The 5,568-nt window shown below is 48.0% G+C and overlaps 1 non-coding gene across 1 annotated transcript; it reads right to left on the reverse strand.

Annotated features, from left to right (window-relative positions):
• Nucleotides 1–820: 820 nt before the first annotated feature.
• LOC121650949 lies at nucleotides 821–974 on the reverse strand. Its single transcript, XR_006012366.1, has one exon. It is a non-coding gene; the product is annotated as a 5.8S ribosomal RNA (ribosomal RNA).
• Nucleotides 975–5,568: the final 4,594 nt, after the last annotated feature.

The raw sequence follows: 5,568 nt of genomic DNA on the forward strand, positions 1-5,568 counted from the left end.
GCCGCGGAGCCGGTCGCGGCGCACCACCGCGGAGGAAATGCGCCCGGCGAGGGCCAGCCAGCGCCGGGGAGAGGTCCCCGCCACCTGCCCCCCGAGAGGAGAAGCGGCGGGGATCCTTCCGCACCGGGCGGCCGTCCCTGACCCGTCGGGTTGAATCCCCCGGGCGGACTGCGCGGACTCCACCCGTTTACCTCTTAACGGTTTCACACCCTCTTGAACTCTCTCTTCAAAGTTCTTTTCAACTTTCCCTTAAGGTACTTATCGACTATCGGTCTCGTGCCGGTATTTAGCCTTAGTTTACCACCCGCTTTGGGCTGCATTCCCAAACAACCCGACTCCGAGAAGACCGTGCCGGGGGCCGTTACCGGCCTCACACCGTCCACGGGCTGAGTCTCCATCAGAAGGACTCAGGCCCCTGACCGACTGAGGTTGTATTCGAAGTGGGTTAGGGGTTGGGGAGGTCACCAGCGGGCACCCCCCCCTGCGCGCCTCAGCCGTCCGGCACCCCACAGTCCCCCACTAAGGGCGGTCTGCTCTCGCCGAGTTTTCCCTGTGGTTCGCACGCGCAACGCGGTCAGCTCGGAGACTGGATGGTCCACCGGCAGCCGCGCCCGACTCATGCCAGTGGCTCGACGGGAGTGGCACCTCTTCCACGGAGCCGGGGAAGGAGGGAGAGAGGGTGGGTCGGACGGAGCGAATGCTTGGAGGGGGCCACACCGGGCGTCCCAGAAGGTCTGAACTTAGGGGGATGAAGGCGCGCCGTAGGCGGCCTGCAACAGCCCCAGCCGCGGAGGAGAGGCTCCTCCGATTGATGGCAAAGCGACCCTCAAACAGGCGTAGCCCCGGGAGGAACCCGGGGCCGCAATGTGCGTTCAACGTGTCGATGATCAATGTGTCCTGCAAATCACATTAGTTCTCGCAGCTAGCTGCGTTCTTCATCGATGCACGAGCCGAGTGATCCACCGCTAAGAGTTGTACAGTTTTCGTTTTCAGGTTGGAGGCCAAGCTTCCGAGACTGGGGGTTGGACAGGTTCAGCAAACTGCCCAGGCGCTCCGCATCTCGGGCCGGGCCCCCCCGTCGAGGACGGGGTAAGCGCCGGTCCCCAGGGTGGAGACATTAAACCCCCCTGGCTCCCTCCGGAGGATGGAGCAGAGTTGGGTACCCGGAGGCGCGCAGCGGGACGGCCAGGGCGAGACCGTTCGAGAGGTTCCGAGTGCAGAGCCCTGACTGGGTCTCCGCCGGACGCAGGTCGGGCCCGCTCTGCGTGGACGCCGCCCCGACGGCAGGACCGTCAGGCCCTCGGACGGGCTGGTGGGAGTGCGTGTGCTGCGGAGCGAGGGGTCGTGCCGGAGAGGGGGCTGAGCCAGGGAGTCCGACGGGCTGGCCGGGGCTCGGACCAGGGTGGAGTTTGCAGCGGGGAAGGGTCGGAGGAGGTAGGGGAGACGCGACGGGACCCGAGGGCACCGGGACGGAGAGAGGGGGACCCTGGAGGGACCCCTCTTCCGCCCACAGGAGAGCTCGGGCATGCACGCCTCCATCCTGTCACGCCAGTCCATCCACTGTGGAGCCTCGGGGGCAGGCCCTGGGGCTCTCGGGGAGAGAGCCGGGGTCCGTCCCCTCGGCAGGTTTGGCTGGTTGGAGAGGCCCTGCGTGGGGCGCTCAACCGTTAATGATCATTCTGCAGGTTCACCTACGAAAACCTTGTTACGACTTTTACTTCCTCTAGATAGTCAAGTTTGATCGTCATCTCAGCGCTCCGCCAGGACCGTGACCGACCCCGGCGGGGCCGATCCGAGGACCTCACTAAACCATCCAATCGGTAGCAGTGACAGGCAGTGTGTACAAAGGGCAGGGACTTAATCAACGCGAGTTTATGACCCGTGCTTACTGGGGATTCCTCGTTCATGGGAAATAATTGCAATCCCCAATCCATATCACGAGTGGGGTTCAACGGGTTACCCATGCCTCTCGGCGAAGGGTAGACACACGCTGAAAAACAGAAGGAGCTTTCAAAATGAATCAAAAGGGGTGTGTCTTGTTTGTTTTTCTCAGTAGAATATTTTAGTTGAGGTTTAGGGCCCCTCGGTCACAATTTGTGGAAGCTATTGAAGAAATATTTATATTTTTACTGTAAAAAAATTATAAAAAACAGAAGGAGCTTTCAAAATGAATCAAAAGGGGTGTGTCTTGTTTGTGTGTCTCAGTAGAATATTTTAGTTGAGGTTCGGGGCCCCTCGGTCACATGATGTGAAAGCTATTGAAGAAATATTGATTTTATTACTGTAAAAATTTTGTAAAAAACAGAAAGGGCTTTCAAAATGAATTGAAAGGGGTGTGTCTTGTTCGTGTGTCTCAGTAGAATAATTTAGTTGAGGTTTGGGGCCCCTCCGTGACATGATGTGGAAGCTATTGAAGAAATATTGATATTTTTACTGTAAAAAAATTATAAAAAACAGAAGGAGCTTTCAAAATGAATCAAACGGGGTGTGTCTTGTTTGTGTGTCTCAGTAGAATAATTTAGTAGAGGATTGGGGCCCCTCGGTCACATGATGTCAAAGCTATTGAAGAAATATTAATTTTTTTTACTGTAAAAAATTATAAATAACAGAAGGAGCTTTCAAAATGAATCAAAAGGGGTGTGTCTTGTTTGTGTGTCTCAGTAGAATATTTTAGTTGAGGTTTGGGGCCCCTCGGTCACAATTTGTGGAAGCTATTGAAGAAATATTGATATTTTTACTGTAAAAAATTATAAAAAACAAAAGGAGCTTTCAAAATGAATCAAAAGGGGTGTGTCTTGTTTGTGTGTCTTAGTAGAATAATTTAGTTGAGGTTTGGGGCCCCTCGGTCTCATGATGTGGAAGCTATTGAAGAAATATTGATATTTTTACTGTAAAAAAAATATAAAAAACAAAAGGAGCTTTCAAAATGAATCAAAAGGGGTGTGTCTTGTTTGTGTGTCTCAGTAGAATAATTTAGTTGAGGTTTGGGGCCCCTCGGTCTCATGATGTGGAAGCTATTGAAGAAATATTAATATTTTTACTGTAAAAAAATTATAAAAAACAGAAGGAGCTTTCAAAATGAATCAAAAGGGGTGTGTCTTGTTTGTCTCATCTTGTGCTATAATACAGGTCAGGAATTGCGTGTTTTGGTCGCGTGAAACGGAAGCTATTGAACACGAAATGATGAATGTCTGTCGAATATCCAACCTAAAACCAACTTCACCGCGATATCAAACCGCAACATGTTTTTGGGTGTGTTATCAAGTTTGCATGCTTTTACACATGCAAATCTTTAGCAGATCAGGCCCAAAGTGTTGCAACAACTTAGGAAAGTTTTGACTCAGAGCCCGCAGCAACTGTAAACAAAGATGCCACAGATGGGACTAGCGAGAAGAGAGCAGTGTCTATGAGAAAAAAAAAAAAAAAAAGTAGACGAACAGAGTAAGCTCTACAGCTAGATTTATACTTGCGTTGTGTCTGCATATGGTATGGTAAAATGTGTTAAATGTGCTCTCACACTCAAGTGTATGGTTTTAGCTTCATGTTGCAGTTTCTCTTCCCCGGTAACCACACAAATTAAGCAAGAAGCTCCAGAAATCCAAAAACACGTAATGACAAACCGACCAGTCACAGGGGCGTACTTTCGTGTAAAGGCGGATTTAAGGTCATGCAGCGTCTGCTTCTGCGTCACGGCCGTAGGCTCGGCATAGCTCCACGGGGGCTCAATGCGCACCTCTTCCAGACCTGACGTGCACCCCTGCGACGCAGACGGTTACGTGGAGTTACTCCCTAGTGATTGGTCAGTTTGGGATCACGTGTTGCTGGATATCTGGATCTTTTCACTGAATTTGTGTGGTAACCACCGTTTTCAAAAACAATAACCAGTGGATCAAGTTGATGAGAGGCTTGATCGAATTATATCTTTGTTTTCTTCAACAAGCTAATAAAGACACTGAACCATACTGGATGCCATTGTTGTTTTAAAACAGAAAATACATACTGAACTGAAGTGATCCATCAAAAGAACTCGAACCTGGTGAGTTTACCAGCCGATACCACCTCTGCTGCCACCTTCAGGTTAGGAGGAGAAACTGCAACACAACACCAAAACAACGCGTACCCCCTACGCTCGAGTGCGAGAGCAGACTCACCAGGATCAGCTAGACTGTAGCCGACCGCACGCAGAAGCCACACAAGCATAAATCCGGCTTAACTGTGCTGCAAGCAGGGGTGCACATCAGGTCTGGAAAAGGTGCACATCAAACCTCTGCAGACCTACGTGGAGAATACGGTGGTGACGCTATAACCGACCTTACGCAGACGCCGCTCGAGTATAAATCCAGCTTAAGACAAATGGATAGATTATAGATCATGTTTAATTATATATTTGTGTTTTGTTATAAGAGTGGCTCACCTGTTATCTTTGTTTTTGTGGTTTTTTGTGAAGTTTATTGCTCTATATCATCTAAATATCTTTGATCAAGTTCAATGAAGGAACAGAAAAACCAACAACAACAACAAAATGGGTGCAAATGTAAGCAGTCTTCCCTAAGTGTGCTGGCTGTCTGTTTTTAATGCATTTAACTAAACTGTTGAGCTCTGTTGTGTTTAAAACCGTGAGTGCATTCACAAAGAAGATATTTCTGATGCATGATGTGCCCTTAATTGATTGTTGCAGCCTGCAGTGTTCCACTGGATTTCCTGGTGCAGGAGGTAACAATCAAGCCATGAGGGTACCTGAGAAAGCACAAATCTCCCTCATAGCTCAGAGGGTTCAGTTTAATTACAGAAATGTAATGTTGTCCTTTAAAAGACTGAGAGTATCTGTTCTTCTCCTGTCTTCTGAATTTACAAGAATCCAACATTTTTGTTAAAAGAAACCACAGTAATGGATTTTCGTTTCTTAAAAAAAAAATCTAAAAATAGTGATTTGGTTAATTGCAATATGTAAGAAAGTCGCTAATTGAGTGCTTACTGTGATAATGGCCATTCCACTCATGATTTATAATCTTATGCTTTCACAAGGGCAAACATAAGTATTATCTGGATGATTGGTGTTCAGTGTCTTCAAACGACTTGAAGCAAAATGCGGCTGTAAAATCAACGATCATGGCACATCTCAAGGATGGCAATCATAAAAGCCAGCACCAAAGGAAAGGTCATTGTTAATGGCTGCAAAGCAATATTTTGTGTCACTCAAAGTGCCCAGCCTTCAGTAGTAAATCTCTCCAATAAGAATGGTCTTGTGAGCTCATTTATTTATTTATTTTTACTTAATTACTAGGTTAATTGAGAGGTATATGGTTGAGATCTGCTCCTTCAAAGTACAATTACATACATGCGGTCATGTGGAGAATGTGATTCAGGCTACCAGATTCAGGCACTTCTTCCAAAGACACTTTATGTGATGCATTATTTTCTACAATAAGCTCCAACACACAACACATCAAGCCTTCAAGCAGATGGGCCACAGCACTCCTGTCAGCTATTTCTGATTCTGAAACTGAGGCCACTGTTTACACAAACTCACCAAAATTGGATGGTAGAAAATCGTAAAAACAATGAATC

Source organism: Melanotaenia boesemani, chromosome 12 (assembly GCF_017639745.1).
Source record: "Melanotaenia boesemani isolate fMelBoe1 chromosome 12, fMelBoe1.pri, whole genome shotgun sequence".
Taxonomy (NCBI): domain Eukaryota; kingdom Metazoa; phylum Chordata; class Actinopteri; order Atheriniformes; family Melanotaeniidae; genus Melanotaenia; species Melanotaenia boesemani.